Genomic DNA, 14,742 nt, shown 5'->3' with positions numbered 1-14,742 from the left:
ACCATAAGAACAGAAATCTCAACTCAGTTCTACACTTCTCAGACCTGAACGTATTTATGCTGTGCCATGTGTCTGACCTTGAAGGATACAGTACAGCAGCCACTGTTAGAAGTGTGCATTGAAAGAAATGGGCTGATGATTTCACAGCCTGAATCAAATGTATGATACACATACAATGCAAAATGCTGAATTTAACTCACTCTGCCAGTTCCAAGTTAAAAAAATTTTTGAAAAGTTGACTTTACGCTAGCCACCTCTCTGCCAAATCAGGTCTTGTCTTGTCATTCTTCAACTGGAATAACGCAGGTACACAGGCATTAAGCCAGCATAAACTTTGCCCTGCTTCATTTGACAGAAATATTTACACATCAAATCTGAATCAAATTTTTCCTTCTGGGTGATCCCATATCACACAGGTCCAGCATGTAGAGTGTGGAACCATTTAAGAGTCCAGCTGCATGGTATTTTAGCTTCAGTGGCAAATCCAGCTCAAGCAATAATTCAGGTTAAAAACAGTCCTGCAGCAATATAACCTTTTCACGGACAAACAGCTGTATCCACACAAATGACATCATGCTTCCACATGAAACCAGAGTGTTGCTGTTTATCACTTCTTCCATACCCAGCTGCTTGTTCCTGCCCACATGCTACCCCTTCACTAAGCTGGCAAAAGCATTTTTGTGGCCACACAACAAACTAAAAATTGCCTGAGGATAAAAAGAGGGTATTTCCTGTCTAGATCAGTTCCCAGCAAAAGTAACTGGGTAGCCATGAAACTGCTTATGTGCGACCAACGTAGGAGCCCAGGTGGGAAAAACAAGCTAGTTGCAGGAAAGGTGGACTAAAGCCAGCACTGAACAGTAATGTTTCAGTGGTAAAAAAACAAAAAGGCTAGCAAGCTGCAGTGCTGAGAGGGGAAAGGCAGGAATGGGAGCTGGGTGCTGAAATCAAACCACTTTCCTAATGGGAAAACAATATATGAAACCACATTTTAAGATGCAGTGAATCTAGCCTTATTCACATTAAAATAAGTAAGAAATATTGTAAGTACAATTATTCAAATTATACCAGTGTAAACCTGCTGTTAAACTGCAGGACCATAAGCACTTAGGCAGGAATTTAACTCTTCTCATATGCGTAAGCACGTGCTTACATTTTTGGCATGTTGATGGTAGAGTGAAGAGAACAACCAGGCCAAGAATGCAGGCTGGCTGAAGGATTATCACAACATACCAAGTTCTCCATATGAAAATTGCTTTCATCTAAGCAGCACATGCAAATGATAGAACCAGGCAAAGTTAAGTAAAGATTAATAGCCTGTACGGTGTGTCTGGGATAGGCTCAGGGGTAGGGCATGAGTTGTAGTACTATTTGTCATGGCTATTTGTTGCCTTTGCTATATAAAATACTCCCTTCTCCCTCAGCTGATCTGTACCCACATTGCATCACAGCTGAAATTATACATGCAAGAAGGCAAAGAACAAGACAGCATAAAAATGCTGAGGAATACTTCTCCCTGAGCTATGGTCCCCAATAACCCTCCAAGTCATTTCTTCTCATGGAGACAGACAGAATATTTTAGTGTTTCTTGGAGTACATTTCTTTCAAGTAATACTATCCATTGTTACATACTATCAAGAAACTATAGGAAGCTCAGTACAACAAATAAAGTAAGCATTCCCACACCTTGACATTAAGAGTACAGAAATTACATCACAATGAATCTTCCACAAGTCAATTATGCCATATGTGATCGTATTTCTAAGAAACAACAAAAATCCATTCTACTTCCGAAAATTTATTTACATCATCTAAGTCTGATAAAGCTATAGCTATGGCAAGGTTTTACAAGTTTCAGCACAGGCAAAGGAGTAGGTAGGAGCCATCCTCAGCCAATTTCACCACCTGCATTATTTGGCTCTGCTTCTCTTTCAGCCAGTGCCTTTCCCCTGAGAGGTTCTTGGGTCTAAACCTCTGGACAATGGTCCACAAAAAACCAGATCTGTTCAAAATTACCACTCCCTGGAATGGCTTTTCAAGAACCATTGCTTTGGGTCATAGCGAGAAACTTACTGAAGGTCATTTGAACCTGCTGACCACCACATTTTTCTCCAGCATAAACTGCTTCAAGAAAAAATGGGATTCAGGTAACTCTCCATACTGCTTGAATACCAGACACCTATCTTCATAGCAGCCCAAACTGGATAGACTCAGAAACATTAAGTGTAGAGGAGTCATGAATCTGTGCTTTCAAACAAGTACAGATAGTTTTGTCAAGGTATCTGGATAGAGGATGTTTATGATAAAGTCTAACTTAAAATGGAGCATTAAATTGATATGGTGATAAAATCAATATTTTTTTTTTAATATCATTCAAAACCTGTTCATGAATACACAGATGCTAAGGCCCAGGTTTTGATCCTACCAACTGCATAACAGCATTGTTCCACTTGAATTATCCTTGAGTGCAATCACAATAACGTCCCATAAGCAAATCTAGGACATATGTGGTCTACTTTTGTGACGTCAAATCCAGATTTTGGGCATGTGCATGCATACATGTAATGCACATAAAGTTAATCTAACCAAATAGTCACTAGAAATTAAGATTAAGTTAATTTAGATTAGCTTAATCTAAAACAAATACTAACCGGAAATAAAAACACTATGAAACACAAGACTGTTAGGCAATTCCTTTTTTACATCTATTACAGAAAACAAAATGAAACCAAAAACAGGGACATTCTGTAGCACTTCCCACAACAACTGCATCATTCAGCTGCCCTAAAAATATACCCTAAGGGTCAAAATGTTACATGTACAGTAATAAAACAGCTGATTCTGGGAACTGGCTGAAAAGTAATTAAATCACGGCAGATTTGCAAGTACTCTTTTGCATTGCTTCCACTGAAAGGCCCTGAAATCATCATGAGCAAGCCTTCAGTTAATGTATTAACGTTTAGGGCTTTTCTATACCAGCCATTCACATGTGAAGGCACACGGAATGTGTCCTTTGCAAAACAGCCTGTCCAAATGGTCCTCCAGACTTTTGGCAAGCACTGCCCGTCACCTTCCTGGGGGCTACCATAGCCTGGGCCATATGAAATGCAGCATATAAACTCCAGTTTGAAACACTCCCACAGGCTAAACCACAAGGCCCAAGACATGCTGTGCATGGAAGATGAAGTGCTTATTCATCTTCCCCTCAGACAACAGCTGCCACTGCCACTTTCCTCAGCAGTTCTTGGCCTATATTAGGCGATCTGGGCACTAGAAAACTCCAGTTTGTGCACTAGCAAATACCCATAGGCAGCACATAAATCCTTCATATGTGTCATGTTTCCCTGCTTGCTCAGTTCCCTGTCATCCTCGTGCTTGTGCAGGAAACCATCTGACTCACTGGCTCCATACTAACAGAAATTCTTGAGCTTGAAGCTGTGTGTGAACATGCACACACGCTTGCAACTGGGGTGTCACATTGAGCAACACATTTTCCAGGACAAGAGAGGGGTACAGGATGTAGTCCCGAGGAGGCAGAGTACAAGAGAAAAGTTCAAAAAGCTTTATCTTCATATTGCTGATTCTGTGTTTGCAGAGTACCATCTAGCACACCTGCAGAAGAGCACTGCTGCTGCAGCTGTGCTAGACAATACTCTGCAAATGCAGGATCAGCAGTATAAAGATCTCACTTTCTATACAGAACTGATCATGGAAGATAAAGATGAGAAAACGGTGGAAAGATTTTATAATCTCACTGGGGAAAGTGTAAAAGAACAAAATGGACAGTATTACCAGGAATAATCCCCAAAAGTAATATAGAAATGGTTACTTATGGATAATCTTACATAAATTAGAAGTTCTTGATCCAAGACAGGAAGCGTTTATAGAAAGTATGACTGTGGCTCTCAGGAAAAGAATATAAATGATGGCAAAATGTCTTCAAGTTCCAGGGAAAACCCAGCTGAAATATCCAGGAAAACAAAGAAAACAGTAACAGCCAGGAGTGGTAAGCAAGTATATCAGTTCCAGCTAAAGGAGCCATCATTAAGAAAGAGACAGGCTGAGACAGTAGTCTGCTAAGCACAGGAAGATAGTGATGAAAATTCCCAGATTGTACACAACAGTCAGAAGACTGTGAGGAACAGAACCACTTTAAAATTTTTTGGTGCCAGAGATACCCTTGGGCATCCCATACTGTTGTGTAAATATAGCGATTGTCGGTGTCAGTCGTTTTCAGTGGAGAAGTCTGCAATTGCACAAAGCAAGTCCAGTTCTTCTGATATTCAGCAATTCAAAGACACTGTATGGGCTCCTGATCTATCCAAGACAAAAGTTCTTCCTGAGCATGATGCCAGGAATAGCATCCAGCGTTGATATCCTCCACATAAGCCAGGAGTGAAACAGTACATTTTCAAATAATTAACAATATGGTTTGGTCAGAGTGCAGATTAGTTTTATGACTTAATGCAGATCAGTACTAGATGCTCTGATCAGGAACAGGTTAGTGCTGCACTGTATCCTGGGCGAGCCTGGGTCTAAAGGCAGCTTTACTACCTGTAGGTGGTGCAAAGCCCACACTGATAAATCATTCTGGACCTTGTGCAAAGCTGTGCAGGCATATCTAAACCATCTTTGCAACATGCTTCCAGACTCGGGTGTTCTGGAGAGCATAGTACAGAGATGCTAGCATGTCATCGAATGTGACTTCTCCAGAGGCACACAGATGTCATTCTATTCCCAAGCCACAGAGTGCAGTGCACATTCTATTCTGGAAGCCACAGAGTGCAGTGCAGAGGCACCCACTTCATTTTATGGAAGTGTATCCACCAGCCTCGAGAGGCTCACTGTCAGACCCGGGCTAGGTCTTCGTACAATTTCAGATCTGGGGTTCTCTGCATAATGCTCTCAAAATAAAGATGACTATACTACCAGAATGCAGACAGGCTTATACTGAAAACTACAGCTTCCTACATCAACAGCTATTCTGAGGAATTCTGACCCAAGAAAATCAGAAGACCTACAGAACTCTCCAGGTCAAAGAACATAAAGTCTATCAATGATAAATGATCTTTCCATGTTCCCTGCAAACCTAGTGGCAGCTGGAACTTGAGAGAAATGACACACAAGAAGGAAATGTGTTGATGCTACACACAAAGCCAGAGGCACAAAGACAGGCACTGGCAGTAGTAACACGAAATGCACAGCATCCGTAATCCTCCTAAACAAACTATCGGTCCAAAAATCCTGCAGTTTGGCAGAGCAGTTAAAGCTACTGAATGATGCTTCAGAAAACCTACTGCAGTAGTGCTGCACAAGCTGCAACCAAAAGCATTTGCCATTGGAGTTCTGACAGTCAGGGGAAAGGGACTCTGTGAACAGAACAATTCCACTAGGAAAACAGCTGGCTACAAGACTTTGAGATGTTTAGCAGAAATCTGCACGTGCTGTACAGTGTGCACAAGTACACAAAGCAAATCCAACAATTTGGGACTTACTGGCCACAAGTGGTTCAATATAGTGCAAATGTGCAGTAAGTCCATCCACAGTTTTTGAAAACTGCAGTTGCCCTGCTATGGTGGATTGGGCCCCCACAGCGGCAGTCACTCAATTCCTCCCCCCACTAGCAGGATCGGGGAGAGAACTGGAAAAGCAAAAGTGAGAAAAACTTGTGGACTGAGGTAAAGACAGTTTAGTAAGTGAGGCAAAGCTATGCACACAAGTAAAATAAAATAATTTAATCATGAAATCCCATCAGCAGGCAGATGTTGGCCGCTTTCTAGAAAGCGGGTACTCAGGACATGTAAGGGTTACTTGGGAAAGCAAATGCTGTATCCACAAACATGTCCCCCTGCTCCTCCTTTCCTCGGCCTTTTATTGCTGAGCATAGCATCATATGGTATGGAATATCCCCTTAGGCAATTCAGATCAGCTGTCTCAGCAGTGTTACCTCCCCATTTCTTGTGAATCTTCAGCCTACAGGCAGTCTGGAGGGGAACCAGTGGGAAAAACAGAAAGCCTCAATACTCTGCAAGCTCTGCTCAGGCATAGCCAAAACACTGGTGTGTTATCAACACTGGTTTAATCACAAGTCCAAAACACAGCAAACGAACAATTTTCCTCTTTTTTCTCTATTTCCTTCCCCACTGTGTACTTTCTATGCAGCATGCTATGCGTAATGTCAGGTAGGTTTTATCCTGCAATGCTATCCACTTGGGCAAAAATCAGCATCCAGGCAGAACTCCAGTCTCTTCAAAAGAACTGTGGAAAACTATGATATACTGAAGGATATAGTTATTACAGGACCAAGACTTTTCACTGCTTTTGTATTGTCCACTGTGTGAGTTCTTCAAACAACAAGAAAAAAACCTGGAATAAACAGTAATTTGCTTTTCTACAATGATACGCATGGGGAAAAGAGAAAAATATAGTACTTGGAACACCTTTAAGCACATCTGATATTGCCTAGATTTCAATTAATCGTGAATCTTAAATATACTAGTTGGAACGAAAAGAATCCCAACAATGTAAAAACGATCCCTATGGTATCTACTCCCAGTTTCCGCTGGGAGCGAGTCAATTTTCTTCTCAGCAGCTGGTACAGCGCTGTGTTTGGATTTGGTGGGAGAACAATGCTGATGGCACTGGGATGGTTTTGGGTTTTGCTGGGTGATGTTTGTACTAAGTCAAGGATTTTTTGGTTTCTCAGGCCCTGCCAGCGAGAGGGCTGGAGAGGCATGGGAAACTGGGGTGACACAACTGGGCCAGCTGACCCGAACAGGCTGGAGGTATATCCCATACCATATGACATCATGCTGAGTATATAAACTGGAGGAAGAAGAAGGAAGAAGGGGACGGTCGCATTATGGCCTTTGTCTTCCCAAGTCACTGTTATGCGGGATGGAGCCCTGCTGTCCTTGTCCTCGGGATGGCTGAGCACTTGCCTGCCCATAGGAATGGTGATTGAATGTCTTGCTTTGCTTTGCTTGCACATGTGGGTTTTGCTTTACCTACTGAACTGTCTTCATCCCAGCCCATGAGTTTTCTTACTTTTACTCTTCTAATCCCTCTGTGAGGGAAGTGAGCCAGCAGCTGCCTAGGGCTTAAGTCACCAGCCAGGGTTAAACCATGACAGGTATCTACATAAGCTTAGTTTGAGGGAAGTCTTCTACCTAACTTCTTTTCCTGGAACTAGTCAACCAAACCAGAGCTGAACTCCTGTACTGAATAGTTCAGTAACATCCTTTTTGAATATAGCTGATAACTCTTTGTCACTAAAGGTCTGAATGAGCCCAGTGAAGCCAAAGGAAAGTCTTGTGTCAACTCCAGTGAGCAACTTAAGAATATGACAATCTACAAATCTTTGTTCCTTATGAAATAACCATATGGCACATTTGTTATGATATTTATGCAATTTTATAAATGCCTGCTATTATTTACATTTGAGTTCTGAATTTGTATTTGAATGCTATAGGAACATAATGGAGTTTGGGTTCAAAAAAGAAAACATTGCAGTTCATGCTCCAACTAGACTACTCAATATGAATACTGATTTCAGTACAATGACACTCATCTAACACATCATTGACACTTTAACAACTCTTTTCAGCCTGTGGTCTGGGGAGCTTTAGGACCTCTTTTGAGAGGTCAAAAGGTAACTATGGAAAAATCAACTGGTCTTCAGTAAGCTTAAATTCACTAGGCAGAGTTTGGCACTAACAGCATTAACATTTCTACAGTTCTGCAAACAAAGGAAAAATATAAAAAGCTCAAATCTACCACTCTATGATAAAGGAGACTGCATATAATACAGCAGGTGAAAAGTATTCACCATTCTAGCAGACGCACTCAGGATGGCCTTGAATTCAGTTCTCTTGGGGAAAACCAAACTTACTTTGCACAAAATTAAGTAAGTCTCTTCAATAAACAGCTATTACACAATTCACCAGCTCAGATAAGAACAAGAAAAAATATGGAGCTAAGATCCAAACCTGGACTATGTGGCCACAGTTTAATTGCAGTCCATGGAATTACAGCTATTTAGTTCACATCTCAAGTCAGACCTATGTAATTTTCTTTTTCCAGTTAATGGAAAATAGAAAAAAATACCCTTTTATTGCTTTTTTTTACTTCTAAATTAATAATGATATTCTAGTGAATTAGGTCTTATGACATCGTAGGAGACCTTTTTGTTCGTCACTTTATTGGATACATACTAAGCAAGGGCTTACATACTTTGCGGGCAAGAGACTCTGCAAGTTGCAGAAGCCAAAACATGCAAGCATAAATTGCTTCTGACATATGCGTTGAACTGATTGTACCAATCTTTATTATTTTACTATCAGAAGTGTCTGGATGCAACTGTGGATCTTTTTTCTCTACGCCCTTTACAGGCAGCCCAGAGCCTAATTCATATGAACTGGCCAACATCAGGTGTCACGCAACACACACTGATGAAAAAAAAATGTCTACAGAGGTTTGTTCTTTTTTTTAAAAAAAAAAAAAAGTACGAACCCAGCCATATTACAGTTTTGACTTTAGTCACGACATTGTGAAGAAAAAAAAGACTAGGCTCCCCTCCTTTTCTCTCTCTGCTTCTGCCAACAAAGAACTGCTTGTTTCACTTATTTCCCAGAAACAGCATTAGCCTTCCAACAAGGTCAGCAAAAAATACTGCTTTTCAGTTCTGGTGCATTTTGTTCCAAAAATCTGTAAAGTATTAAACCAAGAAGTTGTACTATCCCAGTGCACAGAGACTCCTTTATTCAGATTTCTGGGCTGAAAATAGCTATACAGAAATTTCTCAACAGTTTCAACTGTTAGTTCTGTGATATTCATATTTAACTGATCTTTCCTGTCTTCGATGATTCAAGCTTAAAAAAAACACCAAACAAACCACCTGCAGGTGCAGCATCAAAGCTATGATCTAGCAGGAAGTTATTTAAAAGATTAGAGATTTACTCTGTAAGCACTTCTAACAATACATCAATAACAACAAATAAGGCAGGGGCTGCTTGACTGGAGAGACAGCTTTAATGCTAATGATCAATTACTGATGACTACTATTATTTAAAGTATTTATTAAATTATTTTTACTTTTGTTTCATGCAATCTTCAGCTTTTGCATTTCATTCACTTTGGAACTATGAAAATGACACTGCACTCCTGTAGTGGCACGTTTGGATTACTGCTTGCATCGAAGGGAAATGCTTACAACAACAGGAATTTCTTTGTTAAAATAAAAGTAAAAATTACTAGATTTTGAAACAATACCAACATCTCATTTGAACACATCAACCTTTAACATAACATAAATATCAGATTTACTAGATAGTCAGCTGCCGCTTTAAAGGCATGTGTCCTTTGAGATACTTGGATTTAATCTATTTGACACTGAAGTTGATTCTCATTAGTCTCTGGAACTATTAGCCATTGTCCTTAAAACATAAATAAATTACTCCATTTGAAATATGCCTGATAAATTACTTCTCAGAGTTTTTAATTGCAAATAACAAAAAAAAAACCCCAAACATTCTTTTCCAGAGCTGTGTCATAAAACTCTCATTTCCACAGAACATACAGGTCTTCTACAATGCTTTCAGCTCTCCTGTATGTATTATTTCATTAACCAAAAGCAGATGCCAAAATTATTCACACTGACCACAAATGAATTGTGTCCACTTCTTTCAGGATATCCAGTAATTAAAAATGACCTGGAACAGGAAGCCTTTCCACTGTGCAGGTGGTGTGAGGGTATGGGCTACACAGAGGGAAAAACAGGTTCCTCTCAGTGTTACATATTTGCAGCCAAACTTCCAGCCAATGCAAACCAAGTCTTGCAAAATATAGACCATTTAACGTATGTTAGTTATCACTAAAACACGTACCACCTGTTCTTAAACACTTTGGGAGTTTCTGTTTTATTATCTCCAGAGGCTCACTTTGACACAGTAACCAAAACAGCATTTTATCATCCTCAAACAATAGTAGCTACACCTCTTTTATCGTGGCAGGATATGGAAACTTTGGTTCATGTGTTTATTACTCTTAGACAGGATTATTGCATTATTTTATTGGTTGGATTTCCTGGCTGATTAAAAAATAAAATAAAATGAAAGCAGAGGGCAAAGTGCCATAACTCCCAGTTATATCCAGACTCAATTAGATTACCCTTAGCAATACAGCTGAAAGTTAAACTTTTTAGATCCACAGATGAATTTCTGTAACAAACAGTTGTCAATGCAAGAGGCTCTTCATGTTAAATTCTACTGCATAATACATAATGTCTTTCACCTTAGACAACCAGTATTTTTAACAGTTAAAACCATCCTGCTTGCATCAGTTGGGTCACGCCTGCTGTTGGATCTTGATAAATTAAGTTTCTAAGGTATGGAGCTTTCTCTTTTTCAGTGGTGGGGAATAAGCAAATAGTTCATCTAAAGTTTGACACAGTAAGTTCATATGGTTGAACTCACAGGATCAGTGCATACACTGACCGTAAACAAATTAACGTTGGGCTTTCCAATGTTTTATGCCTGAAATGCTTCATGTATAAAATGGAGATAAATATTACCTGCCTCTACCACAGATGTGATATGCTGTTTTCTTTTTTTGTACTCTATATCTACACATGATCTGATCAGGTGAAAGTGCAGGTGTTGAGTGCAAATGAAAGTCTATGTAGTACCCTGCTCCCTCTGCCAGAAATTACTTGCCACTCTTAAGTGCGTTATTACATGTGCTGAAACTCCACCACTTGGTGCTGACCACACAGTAACAGTTCTGTTTATGGTGCCAGCCTCTCACCTCACAAAAGCGTGAGAACTGCACCGGGAGACTCTGATTTGCCGCAAAGGTTTTTGACAGCTGACTGCATAAAGCCCTCAGCACCTGGTTTGATCTCATAGTAGACTGCTTTGAGCAGGAGGTTGGGTTAGAGACCTCCCAAGGCCCCTTCCCACCTGAATTATTCTGTGATGGCTACAACCTTAAATTTTGCAAAGCCCCGACACTCAGCCACATGTGGAAACTTATCCAGCTTCTTTCCTTACTTCAGAATAGGCATCCTTACTGTTGCAAGTTCATAACATCATTAATTATCTTCCAGCAGCTGTCCCTCAATTCAGGACATCTGAATGAGTACAGTTTCTTATAATACCCCTTTGAGGATGCCACTAGCAGACAACTGATAAAAAAACAGCAGTACAGAGATAAATTAAAACAATCTGCTCCTGATACATACACAGCATGGGAACACTGGAAACCTCAGGAACTGTAACATAATGACATAACATTAACATGCTCACATCTTTATTATCTTTTTTCCTGCGAATTTACACATTAATGAATTCACCTTGACAGAACCTGAGAGAACATATAGTTATGAGGTATTATGTAAGAGTTCAGAATTAAGAGTGATCTGGGTACATTTTGTGAAGGCAGGGTTAGCTGGGCCAATAGACACTATGCATCAAGATGATACTTTACAAGTCACGAAATTATCACATTATCAATCATCATCATAGAATAGCCCAGGTTGGAAGGGACCTTGAAAAATTATCTTGTCCAAACTTACGTGGAAAATAATAGATTATAAGGGGAAAAAACAGACAGGGTAAGGGAAGATGGTTCAGCTCTAATGCTTAAGGGTTCTACACAAACATAGATAGCTCTGCTCGTCTCTGTGCTTCAGTCCTTGTCACTTCTTCCCTGAGCCAGCTGATACATGATTGCAGCTTTTAAAAGCCTTTCTACCCATCAGTCCTATCTCTGTAAAAAGTGTGATGAGTCACACAAGTTCTCTTGTATACCAGAAGTGGAAAATGCAAAGTGGTAAAACCAGGCACGCACTTCTGTTATTGCTGATGCTGGATGGTCCACTGTGAAGTGAGACACAGAGATGACAGTGGTAGCCTGGCACCAGGGAGCATCAGGGACATCCAGCCAGGACTTTGGTGAGTTTAGTTAGACCAAACACACTTTTTAACCACAGTTTCTAGTTAGAGAAATTGAAAGCCCCTAACCATGCCCAAATAAACTCAAAGGCATTTTGTGAAGTGACAGCGTGCCCCAAAACTCTCAAACCACCAAACTCTGGGCACTACTTAACATACAGCTTAATCACTCACACAGGACCTAGAATAACTGTGCCTTGCAGTCTACAGCTGTTATTTGTTGTGAGGCCTAAATTCTACAACTAACTGTACCATAATGCCACTTTGGCCCGAAGATCTTCTGAGGTTTTTCTGCAGATAGAGTCTGTTCCTTAAAAAGCTTGTAGGAAAAGAACTCGCACATATAAATTCAAGCTAATTTATAGAGAAAACATAAACACTATCAGAGGGTTTTATTATTTTATGTCACAATAAGTTGCAAACTGTTAAACTTGAGAAACATTTAAATGAAGACCAGATTGTGCTCACCAACTGGATGAAGAGTACAACCACAAAAGAAATCTCTTTTTAAAGAGTTCAAAGCAAGCAGGATGAAAATAACAATGGGTTTGAGTGTTGCATAATGTAAAATAGAGAAGGATTACAAAACAAGTAGCATTTCATTAAAAATTGTTGCAAAAGAAACTTTTAAAAGGATCTGGGTTTTTCCCCCTAGAACTTGCTACACATAGGGAAAAACTATCCTCCCCAATCCTCTTACACCAGTGACTTCCATTAAGGCAGAACAGCTTCCCTAGCTTGGACTTAGGCACTTCCAGAAAACAATTTAGTTATTTAAGTCAGGCAGTAGTTTGACCATTAGCTTAGGTGCACTGCAACTGCTCTCTCCTTCCTTTCATTCACAGTAAGACCATGGAGCTCCATCTCCTAATTGAGGGACCTAGGTTAGATGCCTAAAATAAGGGTGTACAGATACCTCTCCTTCCACATACAGTCTTTGATTCTACCATAGTAATGGAGTTGATTGGCAATAGACAATTAATACATAGTTACAAGATTCCTGTCAATGTCATCCTTTCCTTAGTATATCCATCCACAGACTGTCTTAGAAGAACAACAAAGGTAAAATAATTAGAAAAAGAAAACTGAACAAGTTTGAATATACGCTAGCCTGCAATAACATGCTTTTAGTCTCTGGGGCAAGTTTCTCTCTTCATTCATAAAGCTTCGCTGAATTTAGTGGTGGCGTGTAAATGAGCATAGAAATGAGCCTAGCATGTGTAAGTCTTCCATAAATTTAAGGTGTATCAAAGGAAGAAATATCTTCAAATGCCTTTGTTATGTAACATTTTAAAAGCAATACTTTAAACATTAGTGAGAAAACTAACACTGCTAAAGTTAAAGAAAACCAGTAAGTGTAGCTCAAAAACAGACAACATAAAAACCATAGCCAGAAAAAAGGTTCAAAAATACAGCAGTATGTCTACTAATTTCATTCAGTTTTCACTATACATTTCTCTGTGTCTCAGGCATAGGCATACTATGATTTGGTATCACATAGTCACACTGTGCTTTTGACAGAATGTTTACAACTGCCTTTGTACACTTCCAAGCACATATTGCTGAAAGGAGTTCATAAAAGTAACAAGCTGTACAGAAGAGACCACCATATTTTCCTTTTCTTCATAAGCAGCACAGCAAGGAAAACACGTGTTAGTAAACAGAAGTGCAGACCAGTACGTAGACCTGGAACACTTAGATCCTTTTCTTTCAAGTGGCACGTCTTCAAAAGAAAACTTTCTGTTAATTCCTACAGTACCAAAAAATGCTAAGGCAAAAGACAGATGCATAGACTTAATTTGCTAAAAAGTTACAAAATTATGGCCAGAAGAGTATCTTAACTTGGAATACAATTTCCATTTCTCCTCTGATGTCTGTAAGATGTTGGCACAATCAGTTCTGGCTTAGAGGTCTGACTGACAGACCAACAAATTGCACACTTCTATGTCTGAGCAAGACTCCAGAAAGCAGCTTTAGCAGTAGCACTGCTAGCATCACAAAAGAGCAGGAAGACCTCCCTTTTGGCCAAGGTAATTTCAAAACAAGAGATGTTTTACTTCAGTACTGGAAACTGCACTCACAGGTATTTTAAACTGTCACACAAATATTCAGAGGCTACTGTATTCTGTTCAGATTATTGCTATCTCGCAGTTTGTGTGTGTGGATATACATATCTACACACACACAGAGTTTCTACATTAAATCTTTTAAAATGCATTTTTAAACAAAATAGTGTCACACGATGTGTTCGAACAGGTGGATTGGGAAATCAGGGACTGTGATGCTGAATTTAGTAATAAGTGCTGAAAGTGCTACTCAGCTGTGCGAACAGATTTGCTTGCTCTCAAAGTGTCACAGCATGTCTTTTGAAAGCCACCAGAATGTGAAAAAGGACACCAAAACACGCTGACAAAATATTTTCTTGATTAAATAAATATGGACATTGTGGAAATTTTTACACACTGCTTCTAGTGGGCTAAAGTTTAGGAAATTCAATCACAGATCTGAACCATTAAGCCAAGCATTGTATAAATACCTACCAAAAGTAGAAGCTCATCTATAAATGTGAAGGGCACTGAATGAAATAGTCTGTGTTTGATATGACAGATTTTGAAGTTTGTGGAAATGCCCCTGTTGGGCACCTGAAGTCCCTTCAAGAACAGACTGTTAATTGAGTATGCTTTTATTTTAATCCTTTGTATCCCATGAAAGACCATTCTCTAAAATTCAGTATACACGTATTTCAGTACAGGATTTGGTTTTGATTCACTTGCACTGACACACTGAGGGA

At 39.6% G+C, this 14,742-nt stretch overlaps 1 protein-coding gene across 1 annotated transcript in view; it reads right to left on the bottom strand.

Annotated features, from left to right (window-relative positions):
• WWTR1 (WW domain containing transcription regulator 1) overlaps positions 1-14,742 on the bottom strand; it is a 77,550-nt gene that overhangs the window by 16,996 nt on the left and 45,812 nt on the right. The gene's annotated exons all lie outside the window — the stretch shown is intronic.

This window comes from Falco rusticolus, chromosome 13, assembly GCF_015220075.1.
Source record: "Falco rusticolus isolate bFalRus1 chromosome 13, bFalRus1.pri, whole genome shotgun sequence".
NCBI classification, from domain to species: Eukaryota; Metazoa; Chordata; class Aves; order Falconiformes; family Falconidae; genus Falco; species Falco rusticolus.
The sequence above is the reverse complement of the archived record's forward strand: the minus strand, read 5'-3'. Positions and strand labels throughout refer to the sequence as shown.